This window comes from Dermochelys coriacea, chromosome 2 (assembly GCF_009764565.3).
Source record: "Dermochelys coriacea isolate rDerCor1 chromosome 2, rDerCor1.pri.v4, whole genome shotgun sequence".
Lineage (NCBI taxonomy): Eukaryota > Metazoa > Chordata > Testudines > Dermochelyidae > Dermochelys > Dermochelys coriacea.
The window spans coordinates 248,912,680-248,930,487 of NC_050069.1; the positions used below are offsets into that span (position 1 = coordinate 248,912,680).

General features: G+C 44.4%; 1 long non-coding RNA gene across 1 annotated transcript; it reads left to right on the top strand.

Annotated features, from left to right (window-relative positions):
• The first annotated feature begins 7,275 nt into the window (after window positions 1-7,275).
• LOC122458547 lies at window positions 7,276-16,128 on the top strand. The gene is made up of 4 exons (XR_006278591.1): window positions 7,276-7,432; window positions 10,349-10,355; window positions 15,121-15,126; window positions 16,118-16,128. It is a non-coding gene; the product is annotated as an uncharacterized LOC122458547 (long non-coding RNA).
• The last annotated feature ends 1,680 nt before the right edge of the window (window positions 16,129-17,808 follow it).

Genomic DNA, 17,808 nt, shown 5'->3' on the forward strand with positions numbered 1-17,808 from the left:
TATGATATTCCCATTATAGCTACTATCTCTGAAAGTATAACCCCTGTCTTTGACATTGGTCTGATCCTGGGTACTGCCTACAAACCCAAACATATATCCACATTTTTCCTCTCATTCAATTATTCTTTCTCTAGCTCATATAATTTGTTCACCTATTATTTATATAGACTGTGGGGCTTTTTTGTTTTGTTCTTTGTTTAAAAGAATATTTACACCACTGATCTTCCACATCTGGCTGTTCCACCATATGAAATTCTATGTGAATATAAATGTAGCTCTCATGAAGACAATGCACCTGGTTGGTGTGCCACAGGCTATACCTGGATTTTAGGCACAAGTGTGCCCTTCAATTCCTTGGTATGTATGTACTGGGCAGAGCTGGGCATGCTGAGACCGGGCACTGTGGGAACCACTGGAATCTGTTTCCCAAGCTCTTTTCCCCTTGCAGGTAAGAGTTGAACCTCCACTGAATGGAATTAGAGAAGCTGGGAGGGGTAAAGCTCCATTCAGCAGCAAGAAAGCAAGACTTGAAGATGATAAAGTGTGCATTGAAACCACACAGCTTTATCTTGTATTGAGGCAATGTCACAACTTAAATATCATAACACACCATCTGGATGCTATTTTTTTGTGGCTGTCTTCATTGTCATCAGATGACTTAGTGGTTCTTCATCTGTTAAACAATGGGTACTCTTCGACTAATCTAAGGGGATTTGTTAGTGGTGCACAAACTTAGCCAGGCTCACTGGCTAAAATTAGCTAACCATAGAGAAGGTAAATTTGTTATAACAATAATGCATAGTACTTTTTACACTGAGTGCTTTTCAATGGTTCTCATCTATTACACCAGTAGAAATGCAGAGTAACTGCAGTAGAGTGCACAGTATAATTCCAAGTTAGTACTACTGTAGCTGCTGCTGGGAATACATAGGCATAGACATTAAGGACATGAATCGCCACTACTTTACACATTGTGTAGTCATTTCCACCTGTGCAAAGCATTGCGTACTCATTTTGCACAGGTGGAAATGACTACACAATATGCAAAGCAGTGGAGAATAAGGATGTGTCTAGACCACAGTGTTTGGTTGTATTGGAATTTAAGTTTGATTGCCAACCATTATAAATGCTACTCTAGATGCCAGATTGAATCATAACCAGGAAAAAATGTTTGTGCTCTGCCCAGCTCTGGACCATCATCTATAGTTGGTAGTTAACTGATTACCGGTTAACTCAAATTAACTTGTTACAACACAAAATGGCTTCCTCAAGCACACAAAGGAAGTTATTAGCCAGAAGTTCCTGTCTCGGCGTTCTACGCTGAAGCTACTTGAACTCACCCATCCTTTATATGCTGTTGACCCGCCTTCATATGAAAAGATGACAAATTATTTCTCACTACAGATGAAAGAAGAAATAATTTCCATTGGGTGAAACAATCCAAAGGTTGACTTCAGTTCAATAGTCTCCTACACTGGCATGCATGAGATGCAATACCTTCATGTTAAATGAAAGTGTTCATTACATTCTACAGTCAGTGTATGGTCTACACCTATTGCCACATGGGATTATGTAAAGGCAGGACTACTGGAATTCTGAACAATGATTTTGTCAGGGTGGTTCCCGTAGCAAAGTTTCATCAAATATGATCAGCACTACTGAGGTACCATAATCATGAGCCTTGCTCATAGATTTTTCTTTAAATGGTCAATGAGTATGCTACCTTAAAATAACACGAAATGCCCAGATAAATTTGTTAGTCTCTAAGGTGCCACAAGGACTCCTCGTTATTATCCTAAATCAATTCTTAAAACAGGCAACACTTTTGGGGAAAGGGGCAAGGGGAAGAGGAGAAATTTGGCTGCCAGAAACAGATTCTTTTCAATTGCCTAACTAGAATTTGTGGAGCGTGATACACAATAATCTCTGAGACCAGCTCTGTAAAATTTTGAATCTGATTCTCATCAAAGTGGTTCAGATACTTTAGTCTTTACACAAAATTGATTCTGCTATTTGACAATCTTAGATCTCAATGGACACATCATTGCTTTCTGAGCATTGTGAAATGAAGAAAAAAGCTACTACTGATGCTCCCGCTTCATCTATTATCTTTAATAATGAAAGAATGATATCCAAATGTTTTATTTCATTCAGTGGTGGATCAGGGGCCTCTCCTCTCCCCCATCCAAGATTTTTTAGCACCTGCAGAATCTAAGTTTTGATTTAAAAAAGAAATGGTTTCTGCCACTTACACTTGCAGAGAAAATTGACCAAGTGTGAACTGAATGCCAACTGATGCCATGCTCTGCTATTCACAGAGATATTAGATCAATATCTGCAAGAGAAATCTGAACCACATACTCCAACATCTTTCATCTCAACAGGCAGTGGACTCCGAAGGGCTATCCGAATGCCAATGTTGTTACCCATTCATTTTTCAGTCGGGTGGAGTGGACATGAACCTCTCATCTCATATCCCAAAAGGCATAAGAACAGGAAGCCCATGGAAGAGAGTAGAGAAGCTATTAAAGTTGGTCGGATCTACCCTTGGCCTTATGGCTAGTCTATACTGCCAAGCTTTTTTGCACACTGCAAAGCCACTTTTTGCAACAAAACTTCTCAATTGCAGTGTTTTAATAAAACCATCTTGACAATAGTGATAAGGCTTTTCGCACAAAGGTTTTATCGCCAAAGTGCCAGTGTAAACACCTTGCTTACTTTTATCGCTGTAATTGGCCTCTGGAGGTGTCCCACAATGCCAGAAGTGACCGCTCTGCTCATTGTTTTGAACTCAGTAGCCCTGCAGGCACGCACCCCCTCCCCTTTCAAAGCTCCATTCTGACAGCCGGGGTGCTGTGCTGCGCTGCTCGGGGAAACAAGGAGCAAATCATTAACGTGGCATGCTCCTGCTGTCTCCCACACTGAACACAGAGGCAGGAAGGCAGGCAGGGGTGTGTGTGTGTGAGAGAGAAAGAGAGAGACTCTGTGCTGGGCAGAGCCAGGGAGGGAAGCGGGGGGTAGGTGCTGACTCCATGGGTGTTCCAGGGCTGGAGCACCCACAGAAAAAAAATTGGGTGTTTAGCACCCACCAGAAGTCATCTCCCTCCCTGCCCCACAACTCCCACCCACCAGCGGCCCCCTTCCCCCAGCACCTCCTGAACCCTGCAGAACAGCTCTTTTGCAGCATGCTGGAGGCACTGGGGGGAAAGGGGGAGGGGCAGAAAGAGGTGGGGAGTGTAGTGGGGGCGGGAAGAGGTGGGATGGGGGCAGGCCTTGGGGGAAGGGATGGAGCATGGGCGGGGTTGGGGTCTGGGACTAAGCGAGGGTTGAGCACTCCCAGGGAAAATTAGAAAGAGGCACCTGTGGCAGGGGCTGATGTCGGGGTTTCCCCCTCCCCCTGCCTCAGGACTGGTTGCTTCTGGTGGCTGTCTGAACTTATGAGATAGCATGCTGACACACTCACTCTCCCCAACTCACACTGTCTGTCTCTCCTGCACACACACACACACACACACTTCCTGTTTGCTTGGCGTAGACTGCTCACATTGCATCTTCCCAGCTGACCATGGTGGCTCCACACAGCAAACAGTCTCCTGCTTGGAGCGCGCCCAAGTTTTTGGATCTGTTGGCACTGTGGCGAGAGGAGGCTGTACAGTTCTAGCTTCACTCCAGCCATAGGAACTTGGATATCTATGGTCAGATTTCTCATGGCTTGTTGCATGAGGGCTATGAATGGGACACTCATCAGTGCCAGGTGAAAATAAAGGAGCCGAAGCAGGTGTACCAGAAGGCAAGGAACACAAACTGTCACTCCGGTGCTGCACAGAAGACTTGCCATTTCTGTGAGGAGCTGGATGCTATTCACCTCCACCACCAAGAGCTCTGTGGCTACTTTTGCAGGGCTGGAGGCAGCAGACTCAACCCTGAGGACAAAGTCGTGCACAAGGAGATTGAGTTCAAGGACAATGTGGAGCACACAGCAGGGTTGTCCGGTGGCATGGCAAGTCAGGACCTCTTTTCCACTCCGGAGGGGTCCAGCCAGTCCCAGGACCCCGTCTCTGGCACGCATGATGCAGGAGAGGAGAGCTCTCGTAAGTGGTCTTTTTGAGCTGATGCTGCTTGCTTATATGAGGTACAGCTGTCTTTTGCTGTGTATATTCAGAAGTGGTTGAAGGGATAGAAATGCACAAGACTAGCTGTGTTTGTCTGTGCTTCACATTCCCCTGTGCAGCTAAGCAGTGTGGTGGAACGGTTTGTTAATGCATACCGAGATTTCATGGGAATCCTCCAGAGAGTTCTCTAGGAAACTTTCCTGGAAGTACTTGCCAATCCTCTGCCGAAGGTTCCTTGGCAGAGATGCTTTGTTCCTTCCCACATTGTAGGAAACTTTCCCATCCCAATTGGCAATCACTTGTGTGGAACCAAAGTGGCACACAGGCAAGCAGCATAGGGATTGGGTCTGAAGCCGCATGCATGCAGATGCACCCTTGCATCCTTGCTTACCCTCAGGAGTGAGAGACCAGCTTCAATGACGCTCCACCAGTGGAAAATTGTGGCAGAATTTACAATATGTCCCTAGTTGTCTGCAGTGTTATCCTTAAAAAAACCATCTAGACCCTTTGCCCCATTTTGAACACCCAACCCCTCCCTCCCCAGGCCGAACTCACCAGGTTTAGGGTGTTCGCCAAGATGGGTGCTTGCCAAGGGACAGAAAGAAAGTGATTTGTATGTTAAAAGATGTATATTTTACTATAATGATTCAAGGCTCTGTGTGAACTCACAATCATGCTTCTATCTATTGTTTCTTGTGGTTCGGCAGATGTAGCCTTCCGGGGAACCCCCTACACACCGACAGAGTGCTTCTGCCAGACAAAGAAGTCACCAAGGCGGAGCAAGGAGGACATGTTCCAAGAGGCGATCCAATCCTCAGAGGCCAAAAAAAGAGAACGCAGGGAGTAGGGAGAGACCCTGAAGGAAAAAATTAAAATAGAAAGGCAGGACAGAAAGGAGAGTGAGGAGTGCATTGTAAAGGGCCAGGAGCAGATGATAAAAGTGATGGAGGAGCAAACAGATGTTGAAGTCCCTAATCATTCTCCAATCAGAACACATGCATACACAACTCCCCTTCCGCTCTCCAACAGCCAATACAGAACTGCTTTCCATACCCTCCCTAAACTCCTCTCCCATATTCCTTGCAACTTCCTGGAAGTCTCAATACCCCATTCACTTCACCACCTCTTCAGACAGCTTCCTAAATGACAGCTGGACTTACATGCAATTATGAGAACCTACACTGCCCTGCACTCTTATCTCCTTTTCCATCAAGCCTTGTGTGTGTGTGTGTGTGTGTTGTTAATTGGTATTTAATAAAAACAAACTCTCAGAAAGATAACCAATCTTTATAAAAAAAGAAAAGGAGTACTTGTGGCACCTTAGAGACTAACAAATTTATTTGAGCATAAGCTTTCGTGAGCTACAGCTCACTTCATCGGATGCATGCAGTGGAAAATACAGTGGGGAGATTTATATACATAGAGAACATGAAACAATGGGTGTTACCGTACACACTGTAACAAGAGGGTAAGGTGAGCCATTACCAGTAGGAGAGTTGGGGGGGGGACCTTTTGTAGTGATAATCAAGGTGGGCCATTTCCAGCAGTTGACAAGAACATGTGAGGAATGGGGGGAATAAACATGAAGAAATAGTTTTACTTTGTGTAATGACACATCCACTCCTAGTCTTCATTCAAGCCTAAATTAATTGTATCCAGTTTGCAAATGAATTCCAATTCAGCAGTCCCTCATTGGAGTCTGTTTTTGAAGTTTTTTTGTTGAAGAATTACCACTTTTAGGTCTGTAATCGAGTGACCAAAGAGATTGAAGTGTTCTCTGACTGGTTTTTTAATGTTATAATCCTTAACCCACCCAGCAATAACATAAAGCGGTGGACACCACCCTATACCAGAAACCTACTGACGGCTATGCCTACCTAAATGCCTCCAGCTTGCATCCAGACCACACCACATGATCCATTGTCTAAAGCCAAGCTCTACGATACAACCGCATTTGCTCCAACCCCTCAGACAGAGACAAACACTTACAAGATCTCTATCAAGCGTTCTTACAACTACAGTACCCACCTGCTGAAGTGAAGAAACAGATTGACAGAGCCAGAAGAGTACCCAGAAGTTAACTACTACAGGACAGGCCCAACAAAGAAAATAACAGCACGCCACTAGCCATCATCTTCAGCCCCTAACTAAATAAATAAATTTATAATAAATTTCAAATAAATTTGTTAGTCTCTAAGGTGCCACAAGTACTCCTTTTCTTTTTGCAGGTACAGACTAACATGGCTGCTACTCTGAACCCAATCTTTATATGTCTCCTAAACGTGGTGGTTGCTGTTGGTAGTAATACATAGTATCAGTTTGATCATTTGCTGGCTGTGTATCCCAGTCAGGAATTATCACAGAAAGGAGAGCAGCAGAATACAGACCCTGGACTTCAGAAAAGCAGACTTCGACCCTCTGTGAGGCTAATATGAGGGGGAAAGGAGTCCAGGAGAGCTGTCTGTATTTTAAAGAAGTCTTATCAAGGGTACAGGAACAAACCATCCTGATGTCCAGAAAGAATAGCAAATATGGCAGGCAACCAGCTTGGCTTAACAGAGAAATCTTCTGTGAGCTTAAACACAAAAACAAAGATTACAAGAAGTGGAAACTTGGATAGATGACTGAAGAGTATAAAAATATTGCTCGACCATGCAGGGGTATAATCAGGAAGGCCAAAGCACAGCTGGAGTTGTAGCTAGCAAGGGATGCAACGGGTAACAAGAAGGGTTTCTATAGGTATATTAGCAACAAGAAAAAGGTCAGGGAAAGTGTGGGACCCTTACTAAATTGGGAGGCAATCTAGTGACAGATTATGTGGAAAAATCTGAAGTCCTCAATGCTTTTTTTGCCTCAGTCTTCACAAACAAGGTCAGCTCCCAGACTGCTGCACTGGCCAGCACAGTATGGTGAGGGAGGTGAGAAGCCTGAGCCTAAATAGTCCTTAACCTGAGAAAGAACAGGTTAAGGACTATTTAGAAAAGCTGGATATACACAATTCCATTGGGCTGGATCTAATGCATCCGAGGGTACTGATGTGATTGCAGAGCCATTGGCCATTATCTTTGAAAACTCGTGGTGATCAGGGGAGGTCCCGGATGATTGGAAAAAGGCAAATATAGTGCCCATCTTTAGAAAAGGAAAGAAGGAGAATCTGGGGAACTACAGGCTGGTCAGCCTCACCTCAGTCCCTGAAAAAATCATAGAGCAGGTCCTCAAGGAATCCATTTTGAAGCACTTGGAGGAGAGGAAGGTGATTAGGAACAGTCAGCATGGATTCACCAAGGATAAGTCATGCCTGGCCAACCTCATTGCCTTCTGTGATGAGATAAATGGCTCTGTGGATATGCGGTAAGTGGTGGACATGATATATCTTGACTTTAGCAAAGCTTTTGATATGGTCTTCCACAGTATTCTTGCCAGCAAGTTAAAAAAGTGTGGATTGGATGAATAGACTACAAGGCGGATAGAAAGCTGGCTAGATGGTCAGGCTCAATGGATAGTGATCAATGGCTCGATGTCTAGTTGGCAGCCAGTATCAAGCAGAGTTCCTCTGGGGTCTGTCCTGGGACTGGTTTTGTTCAACATCTTCATTAGTGGTCTGGATAATGGGATGGATTAAACTCAGCAAATTCGTGGATGACACTAAGCTGGGGGGAGAAGTAGATACACTGGAGGGTAGGGATAGGGTCCAGAGTGACCTAGAAAAATTGGAGGATTGGGCTAAAAGAAATCTGATGAGGTTCAACAAGGACAAGTGCAGAGTCCTGCACTTAGGATGGAAGAATCCCAGGCACTGCTACAGGCTGGGGACTGACCGTTCTGCAGAAAAGGACCTGGGAATTACAGTGGATGAGAAGCTGGATAAGAGTCAACGGTGTGCCCTTGTTGCCAAGAAAGCTAATGACATATTGGGCTACATCAGTAGAAGCATTTCCAGCAGATCAAGGGAAGTGATTATTCCCCTCTATTTGACACTGGTGAGGCCACATCTGGAGTATAGTGTTCTGTTTTGGGCCCACCACTACAGAAAGGATGTGAACAAATTAGAGAGAATCCAGCAGAGGGCAATGAAAATGATTAGGGGCTGGGGCACATGACTTATGAGGAGAGGCTGAGGGAACTGCGCTTCTTTAGTCTTCAGAAGAGAAGAATGAGGGGGGATTTGATAGCAGCCTTCAACAATCTGAAGGGGCATTCCAAAGAGGATGGAGCTAGGCTGTTCAAAGTGGTGGCAGATGACAAAACAAGGAGCAATGGTCTCAAGTTGCAATGGGGGTGGTCTAGGTTGGATATTTGGAAACACTATTTCACTAGAAGGGTGGTGAAGCACTGGAATGGGTTTGTTAGGGAGGTGGTGGAATCTCCATCTGTCATAAATATAAAGGGAAGGGTAAACACCTTTAAAATCACTCCTCGCCAAAAGAAAATCCCTTGTAAAGGGTTAAGAAGCTAGGATAACCTTGCTGGCACCTGACCAAAATGACCAATGAGGAGACAAGATACTTTCAAAAGCTAGGGGGAGAGAGAAACAAAGCCTCTCTCTCTGTCTGTGTGATGCTTTTGCCGGGGACAGAACAGGAATGGAGTCTTAGAACTTAGTAAGGAATCTAGCTAGATATGCATTAGATTCTGATTTCTTTAAATGGCTGAGAAAATAATCTGTGCTGAATGGAATGGATAATCCTGTTTTTGTGTCTTTTTGTAACTTACGGTTTTGCCTAGAGGGATTCTCTATGTTTTGAATCTAATTACCCTGTAAGGTATTTACCATCCAGATTTTACAGGTGATTCTTTTTACTTTTTCTTCTATTAAAATTCTTCTTTTAAGAAACTGAATGCTTTTTCATTGTTCTTAAGATCCAAGACTTTTCTTTAAGCTCAACGTATGACTCCATTGCAGTACAGGACCTCACTATTGTTAGCTATATAACACCCTGTGACCATGCAGACTTTGGAGTCATTGGTAGAGATAACACTTCAAGACTTTCTGCTCTAAAAACATATGACCCTGCTTCAGGGGCTAATGAAGAATCTCTGTAAGGTGTCAGCACTTGTAGCCTCTGTAAACCTGCTGCACTAAAGAGCAGCCCACCTGAGCAGGTCTAACATTCCACCCACGGAAGGGAATGATGCATACACAGTGTTTAATTTGTGCCAGGGCAGACCATCGGAACCTCTAGGCTTGGCAGTTCATAGCTCCGGCAACTCTGGGCTTGCTGTATCAAAGTAGCACCCTGGACCCCATATTCACCACTGTCATGTGATTATGGTATGTTTTGTACAGAGTATGCCTTGTGAGGTATCATTTAAGAAGTCTTGATTTGGTGAACGTTAATATCCTGTTGGATTGTATGTTCTGTCACTGTATGTGAAATTATGAAGTATTGCTATCTGTGTTACTGAAATGCGTTGTGAGGTTGGGAAACCCCCCAGCTAGCCTTTCAGTTGCAACAAAGGAGCAGCCATCACTGGCCAGACGTTGATGGTTCATCATGAAGAATCCACTATTGCAGAGGCTTCTCAGGCTATGTCTGTACCAGAGCAAAACACACCCCTGACTGACATAAGTTATACCAGCAGAAGCACCCGTGTGGACAGCTTGTTGGAAGTGATTTAATGATGCCGACGGGAGAGCTCTTTCCTGTCAGCGTAGAGCGAAACCTTACGAAACAGCTGTGCCACGTAAGGTCTCTAGTGTAGACATAGCACATTTGCAATGGGGCAGCCTAACCCACGTCCCAGAAAGGATCTTTCTAGCAGCTGGAAAAGGTATAAAAGAGGGACAGTGACATCATCACTTGGCCTCTCCCCCGACAGCTCAACACCTGGAAGATTGTCTGTAAGACAAAGACTTTGAACGAGGGAGATTGGTCCAAGGCTGGAAGGGAGTCCACCTCTGAGCCACTGTAACATCTATTATGGTGAGAGACTGCTTGATTCCAATCTTGTTTAGTCTGATAAAATTAGAATTTAGATTGCATTTCTATTTTTATTTTTATGTAACCAAATTTGATCTCTATGCCTACCACTTATAATCACTTAAAATCTATCTTTCTGTAATTAATAAATCTGTTTTATATTTTACCTAAAACAGAGGGGGAGGGGGCAGTTTAAGTGCTTGAGGAATTTTAGCTCAGGTTAACAATGACTGTTGCACGTTCACTACCCTTTTGTAGGAGTGGTGAACTAATTAATGAGCTTGCACTGTCCAACAGAGTGTTGAGCAGTGTAAGATGGTACGTTTCTGAGCGCAAGGCTAGAGGCTGAGGTGATTGGCTGGTGCTTCTCTCTGTATGGATCATGGGTGGCTCAGGGAGCGTTCATGCAATTTAGCTGGGTGTGAGGCTCCACACGCTGATAGCTTTGTGAGAGACAACCCAGACTGGAGAGTTAAGGGAGCACAGCGGTTCCCACAGTTCCAGTTGTACTCTGGGGATCCCATCACACATAGTTATTAGAATTTTATAATATAGTGAGTGATGTGACAAAACCTTTACTCAATGAGAAGCCTTTACTCACATGTTAAGGACCCCTTGCATAGGTAAGGGCTTACAGCAGGGGGACTTTAAATGACCTGGAAAGGGTAGGGGTGGATGGGAAATGGCCTTGTGTCCTTTTTTAATTCTGCACAATATATAAAGGAAACCAGAAAGATTTTTGTCCTTTAAAAATAGTTTTATATTAGAAATTCAGGTCTGGGCTGCCCTGAAAAACTCTGTCAACTGGAGAATTAGAAATATTATGAGATAAGGAACTGGAACTGAGCAACTGAGGCTATGCTGTGCATAGTGTAGCTGCTTTGTCCCTCCAGGTAACAAAATTAAACCACCCCCAATGAGGGTCGGTAGCTTCATCGAGGTGAGAGTGGCTCCCGCCAATAAAGCACTGTCTACACCTGCGCTTTTATTCATTAAAACTTTTGTCATTCAGGGTGATGTTTTTTCACACCCCTGAGCAACAAAAGTTTTAAGGAGGAAAGTGCCAGTACAGACAAAGCCTGAGGCTACACAGCTTTTAGCGACCTGGCTGTGTCTCTTCAGCTGTGCCCTTAAACGTCATGCAAAAACTTCCACTCCCAACGAACAGGGTTTGCATTGTCAGCAGGAGAGCGTTCTTGCTGACAAAGCGCTGTTCACAGTGGTGCTTGTCGCTGCAAACTTTTGTCTTTTTGTTGTTCAATTGCCAGTGTAGACATAGTTTGAGGGCATGTCTTCACTAGCAATGTTAAAATGCTGCCGCTGTGTAGTTGTGGCACCTGTGCTGGGAGCGAGCTCTCTCAGCGCTAAAAACCCCCCACCTCTACGAGGGAATACCTCCCAGTGCTGGTGTACTGTCTACACTGGTATTTTACAGCGCTGAAACTTGCAGCACTTGGGGGGTGTTTTTTACACCCCTGAGCGAGAAAGTTGCAGCGCTGTAAAGTGCAAGTGTAGACAAGCCCTGAGAGTCAGCCTATTTAAAGTGTTCCTAACATTTGTTTTCGCTAACACCCGATTAACTGATAAATGCTTAAGAGAAATGAAATCTTTATTAAAGATTCAACCCCCCTCCATCCCTTCCATTAAGATGGGAGAGCATGCACATCTCTGATAATACCAAGAAGCCCTCTAGAAAAACCAGTGAAGACCAAATGTGACATTCCTAAAACAGGTTTCAGAGTAGCAGCCGTGTTAGTCTGTATCCGCAAAAAGAAAAGGAGGACTTGTGGCACCTTAGAGACTAACAAATTTATTTGAACATAAGCTTTCATGAGCTACAGCTCACTTCATCGGATGCATTACCTCACAAGATTTGGGGAGGGGGGGACGGGACGACTTAAGTGTTGTGAAAACCTTAAACATTATGATGAAGGAAAAAACCCAATTGAAAAAATGCTTTGCAGGTCACCTAGTTCTTCCCACAGACTATACAACCACCTTGAAACCAAGAGGAGATTATTGTATCCTGCTGAGGGAAGATCAGGCCTTTTACTGTTAATTATATTTGGGATTATGTATTTCTTTGAATCTGAATTTGTGGCTTAGTCACATGTTTATGGAATTTATGTCTGCCATGTTTTTATTGCTATCACTTAAATCTGAAATGAATGAAAACATTAAAGGAGTTGACTCCTAATACAGTATATAAAAAGGAAGGGTGGAATTCAGTTTATATGCCATTCACATGACATTTTCATCTAACATGGCTCAATCCTATAAAACACATTACTTGTGCCAAAAAATGTATAGTCGATTAGAATCCTAAACATTACTGAAGAGCTTTTAATGTCAAGCTCCACCTTGAGAGACTCGATGGGTGAGGTAATATCTTTTATTGGACCAACTTCAGTTGGTGAGAGAGACAAACTTTCAAGCCACACAAGGCTCTTCTTCAGGTCTGGGAAAAGTACTCCCAGCAAAATGCAAGGTGGAACAGATTGTTTTAGCATAAGTAAAAAGAAAAGGAGTACTTGTGGCACATTTTTTTTTCCACCAAATGCATCCGATGAAGTGAGTTGTAGCTCACGAAAGCTTATGCTCTAATAAATTTGTTAGTCTCTAAGGTGCCACAAGTACTCCTTTTCTTTTTGCGAATACAGACTAACACGGCTGCTACTATAAAACTTAGCATAAGTAGTTAGCACATATTGTAAGGGACCATTCAAGGCAGAGTGGTACATTAATACCTCTGCAGTCATAGGACAAAAAGAGAGGGCTTATTCGGTTACAGCCAGCTTGTGGTAACAAGGCATAAATCTAGTGTCTTTGTTCAATCCATGATTTTTTGTGTCTAGCGGAGTAATGAATTTAAGCTCCCAAGCCATCTTTTGAAAGCGTTGTGCAGTATTCAAGGTGTTTCCTGTAGTAAACACATGTCTTATCAACTAATTAATCCTCACAACACTTCTGTGGGGTAAGTAGGGGCTTGTCTACATGGTGAGGTCATGCACCTTTATTGGATTTCTAAAGCTTCCTAACAAGTTTCAGAGTAGCAGCCGTGTTAGTCTGTATTCGCAAAAAGAAAAGGAGTACTTGTGGTACCTTAGAGACTAACAAATTTATTTGAGCATAAGATTTCGTGAGCTACAGCTTATGCTCAAATAAATTTGTTAGTCTCTAAGGTGGCACAAGTATTCCTTTTCTTTCTCCTAACATGTTGCGTCTTAATTGGTACATGTAGCCCCTGCTGGTGTGCACTAATGTCCCCAAGTGGGTTTTAACATAGTACTATTCCAAACAACCTTATTTTAAAGCACACTAGGGAGCTTTAGTTCGCAGCAGCAGGGTCTACACGTGGACCAGCTAATGCACAACATGTTAGTGCACTTTAGAAGTCACACTCTTGTCATGTGTCTTACCCCACATGTAGGCAAGCCCTAAGTGGAATTATCCCCATTGTACAAATGGCGAATTGTGACACAGAGAATTTAAGTGACTGTGAAACCAGCTCCAATATCCGCTGAAGTGAAAGGGAACTGGATGCGTGCCCATGCTTTAGCAATATACAGCAAAACAGGGCTAGAGTTGGGATTAGAGCTCTGAGGTTCCTAGCTGTAAATCCTGCACTGAGTCCACTTGACCATACTACCTTCCTTAAAAAAAAAAAAAAAAAAAAAAAAAAAGGCAAATTCACTGAAAGTTAAACTAGAAGGTCACAGTCTGTAGCTTCTGCAGTCTCAGCTCATTACACATGTGGGGGCTCCTTGAATCCCTCCATAAGCTCCCTGTGTGCCACCTTCCTATCCCACTCTATTTCAGACACTCTCTCCAACACCTTCCCTCACATCTTGGGATCTGTGCATCCCCCATTCCCCTCTCTTCCACACACCAGTGGTGCTGTGAGTCCACCATGTCCTCCTCCCTCCTTACAATTGTTCCCCATTCTTCCTCCCATGTTAGGAACTCTGCAAGTCCCCCATTCCCTCTTCCATCCATACCAGGCTCCCTCATCCTCTCCCACATGCACTAGGAGTTCTCTATACCCTTCCATTCCCCCATTTCCTCCATGCCAGGGGCTCTGTGTTCCCCCATTACCTCCCTTCCACTTATGCCCCCTCTTCCCGCTTCTCCCCCACCATTCTTATTTCTTTTCTTTCTGTTTGGGAGATGAATCATTCAGGGTGTCAACATATTACGCTCTGTTGGGAAGATGGGCAGGGCTGATATGGGGGGGGTCTTGTTATGCTTGAAGGTGTTAATGACTGCCATAATTAATTGCCAGGTCCTTAGGCTATGTCTACACTAGAGAGCGTACAGTGGCACAGTTGTACTGATGCACCACTGTAAGATTTCTCATATAGCCATTCTATGCCGATGGGAAAGAGTTCTCCCCCCAACATAATTAATCCACCCCCAACAAGCAGTGGGAGCACACTGCCACTTATGCCAACATAATTTATGTCACTCAGGGAGGTGGAATATCAACACCCCTGAGTGACTTAAATTTTGCTGACAGAAGTGGTAGTGTAGACATAGCCTTAGTCTATACACAATTGCAGATCTGGGTCAGCTAAGCAAATGCTAGTCGCTCGGTGTGTCTGCCGCTTCCTCCTACCAGGTTTCTGATAAATAGGGTTCTGCCCACTGATGTCTAGAGCATTCCCTTGGATCAAGTAGTGACAAATCAGAGGAATTCAAAGGAAAGCAACACAAATAATTATGTACCTGGAGGGACCGATTTATAAAGGAACATTAAAAGAGCAACATTTTCACAGCTTGCTAAGCAACAACACATTTTGGAATTGATTGGATGTGGTATTCAAAAGTTATTGCATTACATCCATATACACAACCAGAGAAATACCATCAAGCTGAGAGCAGTACCTCACTTCGCTCTGCCAACAGAGATTAATCTGAAGCAGTGAGATGAGGTTGCTGTCCAGTGGTTTTGTGTTTGGAGAGGCAAAACCTATTTGGTACAGCTGGTGCTCCAAGCCATGGAGAGAACACCAGGCAGTAGCCAGAGGTAAACAAAGCAGTTTAGCAGAAAATAAACCACAACTCACCCCTTGTGTAACAAGTGCCAGACAAGAGTGTTTAACCAATAGCAGTGTAGGATTATTTCCTAAACCTACAACATATTCTTGAGTACTTTGTCTCTTCTAGTTTTAATTTTTCAAATTTCGGGGACTCTACCCCTTCCCTTAGGACACTGTTCTAGAGTTTAATAGTAGTCTCCTTTGTAAGCTTTTTTCTGATATTTATCTTAAAATCTTCCATTCTTAATTTTATCCCTTTATTCCTAGTTATATACCCTTCTACCAATCTAATGTATTGTTACCTTAATGCACACACCTTTTAAATAATTGTGGATAGTTATCTGGACCAGCCTTAGTTGTTGCTTAGCAAGCTAAAAAACTTCCCTTTTTTAAATCTTTCCTTATAAATCCCTCTAGGTCTCTAATTATTTTTGGTGCTTTTCTACGAACCATCTCTGATTTGTCACTATTTGTGACAGGATTGCCAAATCCTGCCTGCCTTACACAAATCTCCCATCTGCTTCACTGGAGCATTTTATAAATTGATCAATCCATTACTAAATTTGGCCCTCCTCCTATTGCTAAAGTGCCTAGAAGAAAGGAATAGTTTTAGGAATTCAGGTACCATAGGTGTACAAAGGTATATCTGGATCAGTGGTCTCCAACCAGCCGATCGTGATCGACTGGTCGATCATAGAGGATCTCCCAATCAATCGCGATCTCCGGTGGCACAGGGCTGCCGCTAAGACAGTCTCCCTGCCTACCCCAGCCCCACGCCACTCCCGGAAGCAGCCATTGCTGTCCTGGGGGTGGGAGGGCAGGGGTCTCCCTCTGTGGACTACGCCTGCCTGCAATCACTGCCCCCGCAGCTCCCTTTGGCCAGGAATGGGGAGCTGTGGCCAATGGAAACTGCAGGGGCAGTGCTTGCAGAGAGGGGCAGAGCATAGAACCATATGCCGCCCGCGCCCCCACCAGGGGCCACAGGGGCGTGTTGGCCTCTTCCGGAAGCGGTGTGTGGGTGGGGTAGGCAGGGAGCCTGTCTTAGCAGCAGCCACACTTCACCACCAACCAGGAGCTGCCAGAGGTAAGTGCTGCCCAGTGGAAAGCTGCACCCCAGCCCTGAGCCTCCTCCCGGAGCCTGAACCATCTCCTCCACCCGCAGTCCTGAGCCCCCTCCCAGAACCAACACCCCAAACCAGCCCTGAGCCCCCTCCCAGAGCCAGTATCCCATACCTCCTCCTTAACACTGAACCTACTCCTGCACCCCAAGTCCCAGCCCTGACTCCCCCCCAGACCCAGCACCTTGTATCCCCTCCTGCACCCCAACGCTCTGCCCCAGCCCGGAGCCCCCTCCTGCACCCAAACTCCCTCCCAGAGCTTGCAGCCTCACCCCCTCCTGCACCCCCAACCCCCTGCCCCAGGCTCAGCCCGGAGCCTGGGAACACACTGCAAACCCCTTGACCCCAGCCCAGAATCTGCACCCTCTCCTGAACCACGACCCCAGCCCAGTGAAAGTGAGTGAGGGTGGGGGAGAATGAGTGACAGAGAGAGGGGGGATGAAGTGAGTGGGCCTCAGGGAAGAGGTGGGATAGATTCTGGGTTGCCCTTTGTTATAAATATAAAGGGAAGGTAAACACCTTTAAAATCCCTCCTGGCCAGAGGAAAAAACCCTTTCACCTGTAAAGGGTTAAGAAGCTAGGATAACCTCGCTGGCACCTGACCACAATGACCAATGAGGAGACAAGATACTTTCAAAGCTGGAGGGAGGGAGAAACAAAGGGTCTGTGTCTGTCTGTGTGATGCTTTTGCCAGGGACAGAACAGGAATGAAGTCTTAGAACTTAGTGAGTAATCTAGCTAGATATGCGTTAGATTCTGATTTCTTTAAATGGCTGAGGAAATAGGCTGTGCTGAATAGAATGGATATTCCTGTCTTTGTGTCTTTTTGTAACTTAAGGTTTTGCCTAGAAGGATTCTCTGTGTTTTGAATCTAATTACCCTGTAAGGTATTTACCATCCTGATTTTACAGAGGTGATTCTTTTTACCGTTTCTTCTATTAAAATTCTTCTTGTAAGAAATTGAATGCTTTTTTCATTGTTCTTAAGATCCAAGAGTTTGGGTCTGTGGTCACCTATGCAAATTGGTGATGATTTTTATCAAGCCTTCCCCAGGCAGGGGGGTGCAAGGTTTTGGTGAGGATTTTGGGGGGAAAGACGTTTCCAAATAACGCTTTCCCAGTAAACCCAGTCAAACATTTGGTGGTGGCAGTGGAAGTCCAAGGGCAAAGGGTAAAATAGTTTGTACCTTGGGGAAGTTTTAACCTAAGCTGGTAAAAGTAAGCTTAGGAGGTTTTCATGCAGGTCCCCACATCTGTACCCTAGAGTTCAGAGTGGGGAAGGAACCTTGACACCCTTAAATTCAAAAAGTGATCTTGGGCATAAAAAGGTTGGAGACCACTGATTTAGATTATATTAAATTCATTTTCTCTCCCTTAATTCTTTATTCATATGTATTGTAAGGGCTCCCGGGGATAAATATAAGCTTCCATTGCATTGCATGCATTTTACAAAAGTTATCTCCAGACAGTCCTCTTTCCCTGCATTCTCCAGTTCTGAGCCAATTTCTTCCCCTCACTGATAAAACTTTTAGGTGCCAATCCTTCACACACTAAAAAAGGTTTGCTGTTATAACTATACTGACAACTCCCTCTGGGGTAGACACAACTTCTACCAGCAA